This window comes from Pinus tabuliformis, chromosome X (assembly GCF_031772625.1).
Source record: "Pinus tabuliformis cultivar Carrire ecotype Pingquan chromosome X, CPIR1, whole genome shotgun sequence".
In the NCBI taxonomy this organism is placed as follows: Eukaryota; Viridiplantae; Streptophyta; class Pinopsida; order Pinales; family Pinaceae; genus Pinus; species Pinus tabuliformis.
Genome location: NC_142308.1, coordinates 1,439,012,089 through 1,439,033,246, shown reverse-complemented (window position 1 = coordinate 1,439,033,246; position 21,158 = coordinate 1,439,012,089).

Here is a 21,158-nt window from a genome sequence, read left to right as displayed (position 1 = left end):
TAATACTCAAAACGTTGCTGTAAAATTGAACTAGCTATAGTACTCAAGAAAAGAAATTGCAATAATTACAATCTATAGCAGCAGCCACGAAATAATAAATAACACACAACAGGAAATACGCAACACCTAATCAAAAGAGCAGGCCCAACTCTTTGATCAGGGTTGCGTTAATCACAACGAAGAATGGAGTAGCAAAAGAGATGATATTATTAATCTGGAAAGAGTTATTACAATATTGATGGGGAGTCCCCCTATTAGAGGAATAAATTGTCTTTTATACATAGCGAAGGAGAACGACATCTTTCCCCAAAACCTGATAATTGTATACCTAGAACTATACATTAGTTCAGATCGGCACCAACACTAGATGAACAAGATTAGCGAATGGTCAAAGAATAGTTCATGGATCTGCGACTCCAGCTACGCGGCTTGCTTATGGCTGGTCATTTCTGTGAATTGCAAATCTGCTGCGGGATGTTGAAAGATCGGTACCTGTTCTCCAAAAGCTATAGTCAAACATACGTTTTAGTGTTGTGAATAGGCAAAACCCTGTGACTTTACTTCATTAATAAAATATTCCAATAGACAGGAAAGGGGTAATTACCTTGCAGATTTAGCATAGTAAACATCGGTGAATAAGTGAAAAAAGGACAAAAAGAGGGATGGAAATGCAATAGAAAGATAGCCCGATTTGGTGCCCAACAATCTGGATGATTGGACTGTCTTTGGATTAGTTAAGCACCAAGTAGCGAGCTTACACTTGATGCCGAATACTTGCCGACGACACTAGATTGCGTTGAACCTTAAAAAGTGCACATTCCTCATCCCTTTTGGAAAGCTGCTGGGACATGTGGTCTGCAAACAAGGACTGATGGTGGACCCTGCAAATATTACCGTTATTCTAAATTTGGTAGCACCGTGAAGTGTTAAACAATTGCACACTACTTTGGGGCACACTGGATGCTATAGGAAGTTCATCAAAAGTTATATCCAAATAACAGCACCGAACAAAAAGTTATTGAAAACGGATGTTACATATTGCTATAATGATGATTGCATGAAGAGTTTGGATGTCCTAAAGGGAAAACTGGCCTTCGCTCCAATCCTGGTCTTCCCAAAATGGGATGTGGAATTTCATGTACATGTTGATGCGTTGTGTATTATGCGAGCTATACTCACACAGGAGGGTGCAGATGGTGTGGATCACACAATTGAATTTGTAATTCAGAGATTGTCCAAAGAAAAAAAGAACTATTCCACCACCGAGCGCGAGGGGTTGGCAATGGTGTACGTGCTCCAAAAATACTGACACTATTTAGTCGGAGGACATTTCAAGATGTATACCGACCATTCCACATTGAAATACTTGGTGAATAAGCCTATGTTGTAGGGGTGCATATGAAGATGGCTCTTACTGTTCCAAGAATATGAATTTCAGGTCATAGTGAAGCTGGCATGCCTAAATGCAGGACCAGATCACTTGTCACGAATTGAGATGGGCAAGGAACAAACGAATTTGGAGGAGGGACTACCTGATGCACAGCTCTTTGCAGTGCGCGTCACGGACGAACACTTCGAAGATATAATCCATTTTCTAACAATAGGGACTATGCCAAAAGAATACTCAGTCCAATAGAAGAAGTAATTGGTGGTGCACGCGATGGACTTTTCTGTCATCGCAGGGCACCTCTAAAAAATGGGCAATGATGAGATATTGCGAAGATACATACCTGAATTTGAATGAGATCAAATCTACACGGAAGCACATGGGGGCACTAGAGGAGGACACTGTGCAGGACGAGCGACGCACAGAAGATTCTTCGCGTAGGGTTATGGTGGCCAACCCTGCACCAGGATTCAAAAGCGTATTGTAAGGCCTGCAATATATGTCAAAGGATGGGAAAACCATCATGAAGGGATGGGATGCCATTAAATCGAAAAATGACAATGTAGTTTCTTGAAAAATGGGCAATCAACTTTGTGGGATTGATCAAACGTCAGGGAAAGATAGGCGCGCACTACATCATCACCGTGACGGAGCAACTGACAGGATGGCCGGAAGCACAGCTAGTCACAGACTGCACAACAGCTACGGCTGCGACATTTTTGTTCGAAAACGTGTTGACACGATTTGGTTGTTTGAAAATCTTAATGATTGATCGCAGAACACATTTCCTGAATATAACCATCAGTGCGCTCATAGAATAGTTCTAGGTGTATTATCATAAAAGTACACTGTACCACCCAAAAGCGAATGGGACAATAGAGGCATTCAACAAAACCCTGGAGACTGCACTGACCAAAGTATGTAACATGTAGTGAAATGGCTAATACTTGCATGTACCTACCATATTGTGGGCTTACAGGACAACGTGCAAGAAATTGGTGGGATATACACCTTTCTGGTTAGTCTATGGCATGGAAGTTGTCATGCCGGTGGAATACAGCAAACCTAGTCTGCGAATCGCAGTGCTCACAGGCATGATGAACAGTGAAGCTCTAGAAGAAAGGCTTGCACAATTAGAAGAACTAGAGGAAGAACACTTTCTAGCTAGATTTCATCATCAGGTACAAAAACAACATGAAAATGCCTGGCATGACCGCCATATCAAGTTGCACACCCTCAAGGTAAACGACTTAGTGCTATTGTATGAGAGTAAGTTTGAAAAATTTCTGGCAAAGTTTAGAATGCACTGGCCGAGACCATACGTGGTTAAGGAGGTCACAGACGGAGGTGCAGTCTAGCTAGTCAAACTAAATGGAGAACCCTTCCCAAGCAAAATAAACGACAGTCACTTGAATCCCTACACAGGTGGGATGGCTATCTGACTAACCAGCCGAAGCCTAGTCTTTTCGACCCGAGGAGCCGAACAAGGGCGCGAGACTATAAACACACGTAGCAGATGCCGGTACCAAGGTAAGGACACAATTCAGACACAAATGATTTAGAAGAAAGAATGCAGCAGGTACAATAAGCAGTAGCTCAGTGCATTGTCGACATTTAGGCCATTTGGGACCACTTGGAGGGAGTTCGCACCAAGATCACCGCACCGATGGAGTGACTTAGGTGAATGATGATGTTTATGTTGGGGGCCTGTTGGGCATCGGATCCCCCCACCACATGTTTTGCGTCTTAAAGACCAAATTTTGGTCAAATGTATTGTAAGACTTCATGAATTGTGGGCACGAAGTGCGAAGTATAGGTTGAGTCATAGGTTTGTCTGCCCTATGTATTGTAACATAATGTAATTTCATGTCGGCCTACCTATGGTCCATAGACCATGGGATTGTATAAATAGAGTGAGGCTCTAAGTTGTAAGGAGAGCGAAGAACAAGAGGTGAATACGAATGGTTGGAGCATAGAGTGAGAGTCCAAGTGTATCAGGTCATATTAGTTGGAAGAGGCTCTGTAGCTGAGTGTACAGAGGCCTAATAGAGTCTGTAGTTTAGTGCGCGGACCCCTGCAGCTGAGTGTGCAGGGCAGTGTCTAGTCTGTAACCTTGAACGAAGAATAATAAAGAGAAGTTGATTCCAATTTATGTGCATCTGCTTGTTTATTGTATTCTATAAATTTATACCATTTTTTTTATCGTTCACACTTATATGAATGCTGGATATACTGTTAATTATCACTAGAATTACACAGATAAGTTATGTAATTGTATAATAGTAGGTTAATAGTAATGAACTTGGGTAATAATATGGATCGCGCCCTGAGTAGAGCTGCGCAAAGGCAACATCACAGGTTGTGAGGGACTAATAAATGCACGTAGCGAAGTGCACATAGGGTCAAACCGCAGATCGCTACAAGCTCATCAGACATCCCCAGGGTGCGGAAACCTGGTTCTAGCACCATCCCATACTACTTCGGGTGAGACCTTAGTCCACGCTCTGCGAGCTGTTGCCAAAAGGGTCATTAGTACCAGGATTTTTTTGGCTAAATCACCTCTGCACCTAGGTGAGGCCCCTACAGGTCAACAACAGGTGCCGATACCTCATCGGTGCAACGCTTTCTCATCACCTTCCCCACTGAGATCTACATGGCTACCTTCACAGTGGGGTCACAGATGCTAGATATAGCATATCCGCAGGGCTTGTTTACTAGTTTAAATTTTTCTTTCATTGATTTCGTGAGGGCCTGCTTGGTAAATTTTTCACCAAAGATCATGGCTGGATTCTCTCTTGTATATGGCAGTCATGTTATCTGATAAATCAAACTATTTGTGATGGATATCGGCTCCTCCAGCCATAGACACCCATCATGCACCAAGCACAGCAACTGCTTGATGACCAAAACTGTTACCGAGGTGTAGTTGTAGTGTAGAACCCATTGCATATTGAGAAACCCTGATTTTTCTACTCCCTTTTATCACCTCCATGGCTCCAATGTGGTCATTCCCAAATTCGTATCAATGATGCAGTACATCAGCTGCTTGGTGACCAGGTGTGGGAACTTCTCATGGTCTACCAGGTTCCAGTCTTCAAGTTTCAGTAGCAGCACTCGTGCCAAGAATGGACTGTCAAAAACAATTTTGTCAGGCAGCATAAGGGTTTGCAGTGGAGTCTTGCTCTCATAAATGTCCTTTGGCAACTTGGACTTAGGCTTGCGCGGAGGGACATACTATCGCAACTGAGTAATAGGGTTCATGCCCTAGGTTTCAACTTCCTCTACTTCGACTCCCACATCCTCATCTTCCATTGGGATGTTTTCATTGTCTTCCTCCTCTGGTTCTAAGTTTCTGGCCTCGCCTTTCTCTTGTGCAGTGGGTTTTTCTAGGTTTCTTCTTAGCGATGCATGCACCAGTATGGCAAGCTACTTGCCCTTCTGGTCCTTCACCATTTCCGTGGTTGGGGTAGGCTTTGTTCTCAGCATCCTTGGTGATTTAGGGATCTTTTCCAGTACTTCAGCTACTTCCAGAGCAACTAATTCTTCCTCTCTTTCCATTTCTTGTACCAGCTCCTCTACTACTTGTTTGGTATTTATAATTTCTATGGGTGCTGACATAATGCTTTCTAACAGTGCTCACGATGTCGCTAGAAAGTTTGCAAATGTGGGAGTCTCTTTGAGAGCCTCGAAGAATTCTTGGTCCATGGGTGTCTAAGAGCTCAACAACCCAATAATTCCAAGTGTTTTTCATTGGACAACTACTTGTAATTTATAGGGCATTTTGAATTCAAATCCGACTGTTCCCCCAAAAGTTTGTTCATTAACACTATATTCGCGGTAGTTTTTCAAGGATCTGAGCCATAAATTTCATCTCAAATGTCGGCCGCCCACTCCATTTGGCTGCATTTCAACCATCAAATCATGAGAAATGAATTTAACGATCACTTTCCGATTGGCCTGCACAATTTCTTCCTGGGTAGCGTAGCTTCCTTCGCACCGTGCAGACCCTGTGATGCTTCCTTGCTTCGCACAAACCTCCAATCATGCATCTCTCCAACCCGGGCAATGGAGTTTATAGTTCTGTGCCTCCTTTTAGTTGCCTGGAGTCATAATACTATGCTACCTTCATCTAGTCACATGGCCAGACCGCCAGTGCATGGCTTCAATCGACTATCATCCACCTTTCCTAGGAAAGGATCTCCATTAAATTTGACCAGCTGTACTGCTCCTCCGTCGGTAATCTACATAGGGCCCTAACGAGTGCATTTTGAATTTCCCTAGAAATTTATCAAACTTACTGTCATATAACAAAACTAGGTCGTTTACCTTAAAGGTGTGCAGCTTAATATGTCGATCATGCCATGCCTTTTCACTCTGCTTCTGGACCTGTTTATGAAATACAACTAGAAATCTCTCTTCCTCAAGTTCATCCAACTGTGCAATCCTTTCTTGCAGGGCTCCGCAATCCATCATACCTGTGAGCGCCATTATGTGTAGACTAGACACAATATATTCCATAGGCATTACTGCTTCAACACCATAGACAAGCCTAAAGGGGGTTTGTCCAGTCAACTTCTTGCATGTCATTTGATAAGCCCATAGTAATGCAGGTATGTGTACGTTTGAATCACTTCACTGATCATTGCAAACCTTGTTCAATGTGTTTTCAAACACTTCATTGAATGCTTCCACCATCTCGTTAGCCTGCAGGTGATAAGGTGTGCTCTTCTGGTGGTATACCTGAAATTCCTCCATTAGCACGTTGATCGTCTCATTAAGAAAGTGTGCACCATGATCACTCATAAAGATTTTTTGAAAACCAAATCGCGTTAGTAGATGCTCAAAGAGGAAGTTTGCAGAAGTCATGCCTGTGCAATCCTTCACAGGCTATCCCTTCACCCAACAATTCAAATACTCTATCGTGGTGATAATGTACCTTGGTCCTGTCTTTTGTTGGGGCTGAATGGGTCCCACAAAATCTATCACCCATTTCTCAAAGGGTTGAAACGTCATCTGACGATTCAAAGGCATCTCATCCATCTGTGATGGCCTACTAGTCCTTTGACATACATCGCACGCCTTGCAACACACTTTTGAGTCCTGGTGGAGGGTTGGCCACCACAACCCTGCGTGTAGAATCTTCTATGCAGTCACTCTCCCTACATAATTTCCTCCCGCGATTCCCCCATTAGCATTTGCGAGGATGCTGCTTCTTTCAAACTTGGGTGCATATTGTCGCAATATCTCATCAGACCCCATTTTGTACAGATGCCCAGCAATAACAGAAAAATCTTCCGCACTCACCACTAATTCCTTCTTCTGTTGGATGATGTACCCTCTGGGATAGTTTCTATCGTTAAGAAGTGTATTATATCCTCAAAATGACCATCCGCGATGCACACTAAAAATCGTTGTGCATCAGGTAATCCCTCCTCCAAATTAGTGGGCTCTTCCCCTGTTTCGATGCGCGACAGATGGTCTGGTCCCGTGTTCAATCTTTCAGGCCTCACAATAACTTCAAAATAATACTCCTAGAATAATAATAGCCACCTGCAGATTCTCCCCCCCAACAGAGGCTTATTGACCAGGTATTTCAGTGCATAATGATCTGTGTACATCTTAAAATTGCCTCCCAACAAGTAATGTCTAAACTTCTGGAGTGCTACACCATGGCTAACCCTTTGTGCTCGGTGGTGGAGTAGTTCTTCTCTGACTTGGATGATCTTTCGCTTACAAACATGATATCATGGTCCAAGTCTTCTCCCCCAACCTATGTCAGTACTACTCCCAGCGATATACATGATGCATCGAAATGGACATGAAACTCCTTCTTCCAATCCGAGAAGACTAGGATTGGGGTGACGACCATCTTTTCTTTCAATACATCCAAGCTCTTCTACAGTTCTCATTCCAGCAGAATGTGATATCCTTCCTCAAAAATGTTTCCATAGGCACAGTGATCTAGGCATAGCCTTTCATGAACTTTTTGTAATGCACCATATGTCCTAAGGTAGCATGCAACTGGTTTACACTCCTTGGCACCTCCAAGTTTAGTATCACCACAATCTTTGCAGGGTCTAACATTAGTCCCTTTCTGCAAACCACATGACCCAATAGGGTTCCAAAGGGAACACAACATAGACACTTCTTTAGCTTGAGCGTGATCTGGTATCTTCGATAAGTATCCAACATCATGCGCAAGCTTGCTACATGGCATTTTACCAGCGCAAACACACTCCAGTGATTAAATTATACCTCGAGGAACTTATGAATAAATTCCTTGAACGAAGAAATGACTATGTGCAAGAATATCACAGGTGCATTCTTCAATCCAAATGACATTATAGTGTACTAAAAACAACACCACTCAGTTGCGAAGGTCTTTTTTCTCCTATCCTCTGGTGCGATTTTGGTCTGGTGGTACCCAGCGAACCCATCAGTGAAGGAATATGCTTCTTGGCCACCTACATTGTCCAACACTTCATCAGTGAACGGAGTCGGTAAAGGATCATGTACGCAAGCATCATTAAGCTTTCTGAGATCCATGCATATCCTTATTTCATCCTTCTTCTTTTTCTCCTGTACCACCATTGGGCTTACCTAGTCAGACTCTTCCACAGGCCCAATAATGCATGTTGTGAGCATCTTCTCTAGCTCTAAGCGGACCTTTTCCTTATACTTCAGATTGAGACAGTGAGGCCTTTGCTTAATTGGCTTCATGTCGAGCTTCAATGTGATCTTCATAACACCTAGGTCCTTGATAATCCCTTTTAGATTTGTAAACTTGGTAGGGAATAAATCCTGGTATATGCGGAGCAATTCAGTGACCTTATCCACTATCATGTCGTCCTAGTAATCTTCAATCTTCGTGAATTTAGGCTCTTCCTCCGTACCAATGTACACTTGTTTCGTTTTCAGTGGCACAGTTATATCCGGATTGTCAACCTATGGTCCTTCAACCTTGTGGTGACCTTCTGTTTTAGGGATGTCAATCTTTCACGGATCCTCCTCCTCTTCTTCGGCAGTTACATCATAACATTCCAGTGTGTGACTCAGCTGAGTAGCCCATTTAGGCTGAATCAGTTCTAGAGGATCCTGTGGTATTCTAAAGATTGCTGCTTTCACCTCATGTAGCGCCTGATCAATACTGTCAAAGCTGTCTTCGAAATTGAATGTCATCATAAATCCTTCGTGTAGAATATCCCATTCACCTGTCCCATGGGGGAGCAATGTTTCTACATAATAGTTCATCGAGACAATATCTATTGTATGACAGAACAAGTGCACCCATTCCGTTTGGGGCTTCTCTCCATAATCCTGAGCCCATTTGGCCAAGTGTGCATGTGTATCATCCTACCCATCATACTTGTCTATCATTCAAATATTCAGCTTCCCAAAGTGAGCTCTCATCATTCTCCTACATTCGTGCCAATCATCAAAGCTTCCCTTGTGCATACCCCACCACCTTGCGGGCGTAGCACGCAGTGCCCAGTCCAACGTCTTGAAGTGCTTCCTTTCTAGTACCTCCCTTTCAAATGCATCCAGAAAAATATCTACATCATTTAGGCCATCATAAGTGGGTAGGTTCCTTACCCATGATGACACACAGTGCAACAACCAGTTCATCATAATACAACTCAGCTTAGTTACTTCATGTAACAGATTCTAGTGGTGCTCTAGTTCTCCATCAGAGTCTGAGGTGCATGAACTCTCGTGATCCCAGGTAATTCATCCATCCACTGTTGGATTCACCCAATCTTGGTCTCACACTATTATCTTATAGATACAGTCTAGATTGTCATCACTGTCATAATCGCGGATTGGTTCAGTATAACGCGAACCTTCAGTAGGATCTAGGGGTACTATTACACGTAGCAATTTATTTCCAAATATCATCTTTCACTTCTTTAGGTTGATTACCCCGTTCATATCAATAGCCCAATCAATTCCAAGGAGTGCAGGATAGGGGTTGCTTTCAGCCACTATCTTTATCACTTCAAAATCAGTGAGCGTGCTCGCACCTTCAACATCCACAGTCACCCCCTGCAGCTGCCCCATGGGGATGATCTTCTGTTGATTTTCCATCCTTAGCTGAATCAGAGACCATTATAACAGGGGTCTCCCCATCCCTTCACAAGTCTTTTTAGGTAGGACATTTGTGTCTAACCCCAGGTCCAAGATAACCTAATCCATTTCATACTCTCCTATCTGCGTGGTCAGTCTCATCTGCAGTCCCATCCTTGTTTTATGCTTACCAAGCTTTCGTACAACTTGCGGTTCAGTAGGAGTGTTTCCAGCACATCTATTTATGATCTCTTGCTGCTCCTTCATAGCCCTGCTATTGTGTAGTAGCTTCATGCAGGTCTCCAGGAAATTTGTCTTAGAATAGAAGGGTCCATTTCCTAATCAGGGTTATCCTTTCTTCTGGAGGTGGAGGACTTAGTGAAGCTCTTCTTCACTTCCATGAAGGTTTCACATGAGCTCTCCAAATCGAACTCAACCTCCTTTGTCGAAGCTTTGTGAACCCATGTACTGTCTTCTGGCTATTTCCCCTTGTCATCTCCTGTTGTGATTCCACTTCAGAGCACTATATAAACATTTGGATCCTCTTCGTGTGGCTCAAATCTCATCATCTACAGGTTCTGAGTCGGGGGAGGTGGTAGCGCCCCTTTCTCATGTATCCTAGCTATTAGAGTAGGACAATCTTTCATTTCATGATCAAACAGAGTGCAATACTTTCACAATGAACATGTTGGGTTAGTGCAATCATGGGCATAGTGTTGTGGCCCTCTGTAATTGTAGTAGATCAACTGTCATCAACCTCTACCAGGTCCTCCTCCACATTAGCCTCGTCCGCGCCCCTGAAATCCTGTTCGTGCCATCCCCACACTCTGGTCAAGGGGCTGTGTTTTGGCCTGAACGCTATAAGTGGGAGTTCTATGCATCATAAATTCATAACTACTACAATTATGCTCATCATGCCCTATCAACATACAAAAGTCGTAGAGAAGTTGTTGTGGTGTCTGTACAAACTTCTGCAGCAAATTACAGTTATCTGTGGCATGTTTTCTGGCTACCTGACATATAGTGCACCATAACGCAGGCCCCGCACTCGGTCCTGCTTGAGCTTCCGTCCTTAGAGGCACAGGTCCTCCTCCTGTAAGGTAGTTCACAAAGACCGAACAATGGTCTTTGTCATGCCCCTGACTATTTCATTTCAGACACCATACCTCTTCGTGTACCTCTGGTCGAACTATTCTGCCTTGCCTCAAGCTTTGCATCTCAAGGAAAATATTTTTCAACTGCACATGGATCTATTGAGCCCCCATATTTGGATCATGCACAGTGTTTCATGAAGCCTCATGCGTAACCCCTATGTGTGGTAGGAGTGAAGCCACAAACCACTCGTGATGTTTTCCGTATGTTAGGTTCATGTTAGCCTCGTGGATTGTACACTTCAACCTATGATCGAGTTCCCAAGGTGTATCAGCTAGTTGCATCACGATTTATTTGAACCCTACAATAGATTGTGCTTCATATTTAGGCCTACTGAATTCTCTATTCAGTGTTGTCTGCATTTCTGCTACTCCACCATTCAGGTTATCATTAGCGTACTTGATATACCAAGTTAGCGCGTGATCCTGTAGAGTTATAACCAATGTCGCCTTCATCATGTTATCATCTGTAACGTCCTGAGCTTCCCATACAACTTTTACAACAAACCAAAACTGGTCTGGGTTTTCATTCCCCAAGCCTTTGAACAAAGGTAGCTTCACTGAGTTTGCCATTATGAACTACGGTGGAGGTGGAGGTGGTACGGGTGAAGTCGTAGGTGATGGTGGGGAAGTTGGAGGTGGTATTCATGGGAATCCTTGCCTTATCAATTGAATGGCACTTCGCATAGAAACCTGCGCTATCCCCTCTTCGTCACCTCTTGGAGGTGAAATCAATGGACTATATTGAGGACCATCTTTTCCTTCGTTTCTATAATTTTTTATGCTTTGTGTAGCCCCAAACATCAAGGTAATTGCATAACTTTTTTTTCACACAATAACATTTTAATCCAGGTATTCAAAGATTTCACATACTTACCTCGCAGTCCTTTGAAAAAGCATCGCTCCGCCTCACTGTAGCTAACTAAGGTATCGACCGTGAATTCAGTTACAAATCCTCTGATGATGCAATTGAGGCAATGATCAACAGCATAGGCGATCTTATCCTCTGATATTTTCATCCTTCACACTAGCTCCAGGGTCCACACAATAGGACCCTCAAGTTTCCACCTTCCTTGGCTATTTACTAGCTTTGCAATCCACTCGTATAGCTCAACTGGAAAGGAGAAAAAAAACATTTCATGGATCTCTATATACAGGTACCTATCTAGCCACCATTCTTTTGTCAATCGTGGGTTTTTTTCTCCTGCGCTACGAATTCGTGGACCTTCCTATCCAACCAGTCTCCAATCTATTTCTTAGTCGGATTCCGGTGATATGACATCACACATCTCTTACACAGATTTTGTTCCCGACAACGGCACCATTTGTTGGCTTAAGGGGGCCTGACCCAGGTTCAATGTTAATTAGCTAAACAAATCCCTACACTACTGGCCCTTTCGACATTAGCCCGAGGAGCGCGGACTGAAGTCTCACCCGAAGCAGTATGGGAGGATGTTGGAATCAAGTTTCCGCACCCTGAGATGGTCGCGATGTTGTTTTATTCCATTTATTCCCGCTTTTGCATAGGCCACTTCACTCTAGGGCCTACCAATTGAGCCCTCTATTGCATCCTTCAATACCTCTGCAAAAGGGTACGACTGACCTTCGCGCAGCCCTAACCCTTGATCTAGACACTTTCGCACTGCTAAGGCAGGGTACCATTCAGATTCCTAAACTAGTCTAAGTGTCTTACGTATCTTATTAGATGCTCACAGTTAGCACCGTGTAACCAGATATTCTTATATGCGTTTAGTTATCCAATATAATCATACATGTTTGTGCATCACATAAGCATTATAAAGGAAATTCATACATAAAATGATAAGATGCATTAACCATAACAAAGAAATAGAAATTGAAAAATAGTTCTCTTTATTAATATCTTCCAAGTGATTACATACTCTAACCAGAATGCGCACATAGCTGCAGGGGTCCGTGCACTCAGCTGCAGACTTCCACCCTAGGCCTCTGCACACTGAGCTACAAAGCCTCTACCTACACTACAACCCGAAACTTAGACTTCTTACCTCAAATCTATCACTCTCTTATCTTGTGTGTCTCCCCCAAACTACTTAGAGCTTAGCTCTTTTTATGGGTAGATCTCTTATAGCCAACTTTACTTTGCAAAACTAAGGGTGGACAACCCTTATGACTTATAACACCTACGTTATTCATGACCACAAAATGCGGAGTCTTTATAAGTTTCTTACAAAATTTGACCAAAATATGGGCTTTTAGCCCCAAAACTGCCCTTTGGGGGATTCCGTTCCCAACAAGGATGAAGTGAGAAAATTAGATGGCATGTTTCTCATGAATTTTGATTAGAATTCATTGTCGCATAATAAATAATTGAATTAAATATAGAGCTACATAATTTTTTTTCAGCTGTAGAATTGTGTTTAGTTGCAAAATGGCACAGTTTCTGTAGCTAAAATCCTGAAAAGACGGTTAAGTACACATCTATGCATTCTTTTATGAACAAATAACTAGTCTAATCTTCAAATTAATCAATACCTCTTACAAAAAAATTAGAAAATAGAACAATTTTCTTTTTTTAAAACACAAGGTAATTCTGATCTGTTTATTTTTACCTGTAAAATTCTTTGGCTGAACAGTGGTACAGAGATTTCCAGTTGTTGATGTCGTAGCCTTGTTTGTTGCTCTTGTCTCGTATGAGAGAGATAAATGAGAAGAAAATACTTCAAAATGAAAATATGAAATCAATCTACAATTGAATTCCATATTTGAAGCATTTACAAAAATCACGATATTGTGCTTTAGGGAAAGAGTATTGTCAAAAAATTGAATCAAAGGATGGAGGACTCATAAAAACAACAGAATACAAATTTGTACATTACACCTAACTTACAACTCAATAAGGAAACAAATTTTTCTGATCGCATAATAAAATATATCACTATCATTGTCCCCATGCTGGAAAGTGTTGTAAGCAATAAAATAATTATCCTCGGATCAATTAATGCAGCATGCTTGTATCTTTGCGATAGCCCATCGGATACATCTTTTATTCCATGAGATTTTCTTGCAGTCTTATATGTCATTGATGTTGTTGGAAGCACAAGTTTAGCAGGTGTGTCACATGGAAACAAAGATGAAACATATTCAATGTCTGAACCATTTGGTGTATGCTTGGATCCTTTTCCATAGTCCTCTATAGGCCCATCAATAATGTTCTTATCACCACGAAAAGAACGCTTTTGAGAGAACACCATAGCCCGCTTTGGGATTCTAATAGGCTCTGTCATCGCAGACTCGTCTTTATTCCCAACATCATTGAAGGATTCATCAATCATGGATAAATCTCCATGCTTCTTGTAGATCAGGGAGATTGGATCTTGGCAGATCATCCTCCTATAGATCTGGGAAAGAGGATCATGGTCGTAGCTCTTGTCTGTGCATTTAATTGAAAATCATTTTTTTCACACAATCTAGCAAATAAGGATCTAGAGAACCCCGAAAATATCTCAATTCATTACGAATTTTGAGAAAACCAACCAGGCTAAACATAATTCACACCATTTTGAGAAAAACTCATGTTTTATTTTTTTGAGATCCGTTTTCATTTTATCACAAAATGCACTTTAAAAATGACGTTGTAATTTCTGTGTATTTGGCCTCTGCTCAGGTAACTACTGGGTGAAGTTTTTTTTTTATTTTCTATAGTCCAGAACTGAATTGTTGGAACAATCTTCATGATCCAGACATGATCTATAATAATTGATGTTGTAAATCAATGAAAATAGCGAAGCATATTGTTGATATTTCGTTTGCTGGCTAGCAAGAGTAGAGATTTCAAATCCATATGCATCTGGATCGCGTGGATATTTGTCAAGATTTATTCCTCATTCAGAAAGCCCGATTTTCTCATGGATAGATGGGTTGTCAATATTTTCGTTGATCTCCTACCAAACTTTAGCAAAGCTTTGAACTGTTCTTGAGGTGAAATAAGTGATCTCGTCAGTTCTACAATTTGGACAGTTGGTTTTTCAAATGTGCTTGCAGGTTTGTTTCAAGGCCAAAGCTCGAAGTGCAATGTGTATTGCACCGAAAAAAAATAAAAAAAATCTATCTACTGAATTCACCCAACGAATCATCATTTTATAAATCAATGTTTCTATTGTTGCAGCTGAGGAAAAAATATTAACCAACGCTCAGATCTGGATTTGTATTATAGATATTTTTATTTGTAGGTTTCGTATAAGGATGAAGCCCAAGATTACAATTTGCGTTCATGTTTTTACCTACCATGACTACAGTTGATTCAACCTCATCATCCCTTCATGAGTTTTGTATGCATGTGTTGTTTCTTTATTATGGTTTTTGTTAATTGTTTTGTTTTATTTGTTTTTTTTTATGTTTTGTTTTGTATTTTTTTTTATTTGTGTTTTGTTTTTAAACTTTTATATTTTTTAATTTGAGTTATTTTTATTTTTTAAATTTGTTTTATGATTTGTATTTTAAATTTTATTTTATTTTTTATTTTTTTTCAAATTGGTTTAAATAAACAAATCTCTTTGGAATTTTTCCTTTTTTATATATTTTGGAAAAAAAATTGTTTCAATAAACAAATCTAAAAAAAAAAAATATTTGTCTTATTCTTTATATATATGTTTGTGTGTGTGTGTGTGTGTGCGTGCGCATGCTTCAAATTTTTAAAATGCAAGAAAATAAATACAATCTAAAAATTTAAAACTCTAAATAAAAATGCAATTAAGAACTTAAAAAAAATGCAATCAAGCTTGATTTTATTTTTCCTATTTTATCTACATCAAATAATTTATATTTTTAAGTATATGAATGTTTCCAATGGATCCATGTGTGTAATAAGATGATAAATATACTCATATGCAGGTTTGAAATATATTCTTTGATACATACTAGTGTAGGAGAGACCAACTGTCTTAAGTGAGATGATGTCAGAAGATATTGAAGAATGGAATATTGGGATCCAACGACTGTCTTGAACCAAGATTCAATATAATATTGTCTTTCTTGGCTTCCTTATATCATGCCATGCAAGTCCTCAGATATGTCATCTCCATTCAAATAATCTGGTGATATGCATGCATGAAACTTTTCAATCTCAGGTTCTAGCAACTGCTCTTTATCGACGAGCATCCATGATTCTTGGACCTTATTTGAATCTTCTTCTTTTGGTTGTTGTTTTTCAATGGAAACTGGTGAATCATTTTGCAATACCTCAACATTGTATGTGGATTGAGGTGTTTTATTGTTGGGGATTCGAAATGGTTGTGCAGGTAGTGGAGTGGGAATGGATCTTTGGGGTGTTTGTGTGCGTGGTAATGGGAAAGGTTGAATTGAGATTAACTAAGGGTGAAACTAATGTTGTGGGGGAGGTGAATGGTATGGATAAAATAGATATTGGTATTGATAATAGTGAGGGAAATATTGACTATATGGTGGATTTCCTCTCTAGGGCTCTTCCCAACCTTGTTTCCAAGATTGGTTTTGAGATTGGGATTGATATGGCCAAGGTTGCCATGGCAAAGGTGATTGGTAATTACTTTGAGATTGTTGTGCATAACTCTAAAATTGTGCACAAGGATGTTGCATCATATTGGGTTGATGAGGCTGCCATCGTTCTTTTAGGGCTGCATAAAAAAGTTTCTCTTTTACTTGATTCACTCCATTATCCTTTTGGTAAACTGACTTTGACCCTGGTAATGATGGGAAATCTTTAACAGTATGTGATCTTGCAAAAATTTTACAAATTTTAATATTATTAAATGGACATTCATGCAAATAATGTTTCTTTGTACCTTTAGGGTAAAATAACGCAACATTTTCAATTTTTTTTTTTTGCATTCTTAGCATCTCAATTTGTTCATTTAAATTACCAAGAATTTTTAGCAAATTGTTAACTTCAGTTTGACTTACCAATCCCATTGTCAACTTAATTTCCCTTCCCATAACTAGCTTTTGAGGAGATCTTCCATACTTTTCTTTTCCTCTTGATATGTTCTTGCATAGTTCACAAATATGTTGAAATGACAATTGATGAACATCTCCTTTTCCCACCATGTTAAGAAGATCAATCCATTCATCCTAAATTATGCATTTTAGATCTTTTGATATTATGAATAAACCTCTCCACTAGGTCTTCTAGAATTTCATCCTCTTTTTTATTCATCTTAAAGACTTCATTTCTAATGTCATGATGTTTGTAGAGATTTTTATATTTTTCCAAAAATACTCTTCTCATATGAATCCATGTCCTTATATAATTTGTTCCTAAAGTCATGAATCATCTAAGAGCTTTATCCTTCAATCTTGTTGGAAACAAATTCAATTTTTTAATTTGTAATGAGTATACATAATATCTACAAATGATTTCAAATTCAAAAAGAAAAGTTGTTGGGTCTTCTGATCACATAGATTTGAAGTTAGGAAGTACATGTGGAGGGATGTTCTTCATTTGAACATTGACATAAGTTTCTTGAATGGGAAATCCAAAAGGATCTTCCTCATTGTCATCATCTCCAACGATTTCTTGATCCTCCTTTGTCATCTTTTCTACCTACAAAAATAAGAATTCGTGGTGTCGATGTGTGGCTCTTATTGCACCATGGGATATAGTCGGGGTGGTAGGTGATTGAAGGTTATATATATATATATATATATATATAGAGAGAGAGAGAGAGAGAGAGAGAGAGAGAGATATTAATATATTATAAAAATTATATGTAGCTAAATGATTTATGCATCTACATGTTTTAATCATGCATCTAAAAAAAACTGAAAAAATAAAAATGAACTCTAAATTGAAAGCTAGTTCCTATGCACACTTCCCCGGCAACGATGCCAAAATGTTGAGGAAAATTAATTACCTATCATTTAATTGTGAACCCGAGAGTTTCGTAAAACTTGCGAAGCGTGCGTGCACTGTATATGCTAGAAATTAACTTCCAATTTAGATCAATCTAACTACAAAACCAAATAATGACAAACCAAATTCAACTATTCTAATTCCACAATCAATTTAAAAGAAATTATAGTACAGTGAATGGAATTTAAATCTTAATCTACCACACTTGCAAGAATTGAAATCTTAATCTACGACACTTGCAAAAATAAAAATGCATGAAATGATATCTACTCTAAGGGATCATGTGTGCACTATCAAATTAGGATCCTATAAAATGAATAATCAAAACTGCATGAAATTAAATGAAAGAAAAAGAAATCATTCTTAACCTCTTACACAGGAAAATATAAGAAAGAAAGAAATATCAATCTTTGAAAAACAATAAATCTCACACATTATAGGTGGCCAATCCAAAAGCATGAGGGATGGAAAGTTGAGAGGCTCTCAATGCGAGCATTACGAGAAATAGGTGAAGATCACTCATGAGCATGGTGCTAAATATAAATTCCATTCATCAGTAATCTTAACTTGGACACCCGAGTCTCTCCAAATTTACATATGCCTTTGAAAGGTACGCTCTCCTATTTATACAAAAACATAAGAAGCTACCTCATTAATGGAGGTCCATTATTATCTCCCTAAATCCCTAGAAAATCTGATAGAGTTACAACTCAAATAACTAATGATGAGGCACATATAGAGTTACAACTAAAATAGGTAATGATGTGACACATATCAAGTTTTACCTTTATCGAAATCTTCTTCCATATCTTGAAGGTAATTCGAATTTGAGCATTGGAGGCCACATAAGGGTGCCTTCAAAGCTTCCAAATGACCTACACATGTGCTGAAACTCAAGCCACTTTTAAGTATTAGCAAGTATATGTCATTTTTCTAAGTTTAAACCATAAATTCACATAAAATACTAGAAATCATTAGCTTTTTGAAAACACAAAGGTAACCCCATGTAATCATGAAAATGAAGGCTAATGAAAGATTATATGGCTATGGAGTTGCGGAATGTGAGTGAAATGGGGGCGATAAAGGTGAAAGCGGATGATATTTTGAAGACATTTTGGAGACTCTATAGCCACCTAATCCATAAGGGTTTTGGTGGATAGTTAATCCATGTCCATGAATCATGCAAATTGAATCTGATGTTTTCATTGTTGTGTTTATACATATAGAATTTACATCATTCTTAATATACAGTTGAATTCATTTTCCAATTTTTTGATCCCAACAGTGGTATCAGAGTAAATTTTTATCTACCTTATCGAATACCTTTAGTCACTAGCTTTGTGACTTCCCTAGCGCCACCTGTTTTGTGGCCATCCTAGGCATTGGGTACTCCTCCTATCTCAAAATTTAGTCTGTAAATTAATGTTTAAGGATTTTGTCCAATACATGCTGACGGCGTCTCCCCCTTCTATGAACACTACATTGTTCTTGTCTTGTCCACATGTCCTATTGAATTTGGTTCAAGTTTTTAAAGATTGTATTTTAAGTAGAGCGTGAACATATCAACGAGGGTTCACCAGAGGAGCCACATAGGGTCTCGACAAAGGTCATTGAAATGAGCTCCAGGAACCATCCCAAAAGTTGTAAACACAACAAACAATGTCTCACCCATGTGCCTCTCTTCTACGTCATGCACCTACCGAGAGTTGCCGATGGGGAGAGATTATGTCATAAACTTTTCTACATCGACAAAGAAGTCTATGTGTTTAATGCCTATGTGTTATAATTGTGAGAGGATGTTAAAAGGAGAAGCTTATGGTGTCCCATGATTTGTGTCAAAGTTTGATATGTTGCCTCAAGTATTAATATATTAATCATGATTGCTAAATAATTGTTTTAGTTTTATTTTGAATCACTATGCTCTATTATTTTCGCCATGAGTGCGTTAAGTGTCCAATGGTAATACCTTAATTCCTTGTGATTGTCCTTGTATCAAATTTAAGAGGTTATGATTCCTGGTTTGGAATTTCTCCATCCAATCACTTGATATCCTTTAGGAGAGTTATGGGTACAGGTATAAATCCAAGAAGAACGAACTGTTATTATTGTTGATAAAATCTCATGGAATTGTAGTTTGCTGGTGTGATAGGAAAAGGCCCCACTCGAACACATAATGAATTTGTAATGCATGAGGATAAGATAGAACAATCTACTTCAATGATAATATGTGTCAATAAAAGCACTCTACCGTGAAGATAGGTGTTTCCTCAACAACAATCAGGTATGTAGATCATGGAAATTGAATGAGACATTACAGTTGTTTCTACAACTAAGACAATTCACACCGCAATGATTAAGTTAAATTAGGTAAATTTTGTGGATTGTAGACAAGGACTGGTAACTAAATACATAGTATGGTGTAGAAAATTAGTTATTATTGTTGCTATTATTTTATCATTGTTCTTACAGGATGCTTCATTAATCATTTTTGCAGATTCTTTAATACACATGCTTTTGGTTTGTCAAAATCTTTGAATGTGTGGTTCGACCTTTACAATATGTAAATAAATATTTCTCTCCCATTAAATTTGGAGTGAGAAACCTTAAACAACGATTGGAAGTGGATTTATTTATTTTACATTGGAGAGCTTTTAATTCGAACAAATTCATCTTCTAATTTTGCGTAATTAAGCTGTAAAAAAATGTAAATAAATCAAAGAGAGATATAGTGTTTAGCCAAAGATATACTTTGGTCATAAATATCCTATTCCTAACTCTTATAAGTGCACATTTGAAGAAGAAGGAAGGATGGAGAAACGACTCGTGGGAGAGTATGGTTAGGGTTTCGCATATGCAGTACGAGATACTGCAGCTAGTAGTTTTTCCAGTCTTGAAGGACAACGTTGGGCGTGGAAAGAATGAACATTTGTTGGACTCACAAAAACGATGGGCGCTCCAAAAATACTCCTTTTTTTTTTACCGTAACGAAGCTTTTACTGCAGTTGTTGTGTGCCGCAACCCTACTATTATAGACAATTTTGTGCCTTACAGCAACAAGCATGAATTGTCAATAATCCAAGGGATCCAAAGTTCCCTAAACATGATGTTCCTACCCCTAGAGGAACAAGGTCAGCAAACCAACAGCTCTCAGATCAGTTCTCCACCTGAAAACACTCAAAAACAAGCAATCCTGAAATCAAAGCAGGTGCTCCACTAGGTTTTTGCGCTGAAACTCAGTTGCTCCATGGTGTACCTGCGTTGCAAAGCAAGTGGGACAAAGGCCACCTGCGCTGAGCGAAAAGGGACAAGTGGCACAGTGAGTCATTGCTTTGGAATCTTCCAAAAATGACACTTGGATCAGGTATTTCGCCTTGTGATGAGTCAGAGGCTCTGTTTCTCCAAGTGGAAGCAAAGTTCTCCAAGTGGACTCAAGAACTGAAGATCAACTAAAGATTAACTGAAGAGAGAGAGGACACAAGGCAGCTACACATCAGTTGCAAGCTGACTCATCCTTTCTCAATTCATCTATATAATGAGCTCTCTCCTATGAGCTCAGGGGGCTGGAATTTCAAAGTAATGATATGCTGTTGGTTTCACTATTGAGTTATTGGGTGATTGTTTGAGAGAGGTGAAGAAGAGCAATTCTTTCTGCTGGGAGGTGTTGCTGGGTTGGAGCCTTCAATGGTTG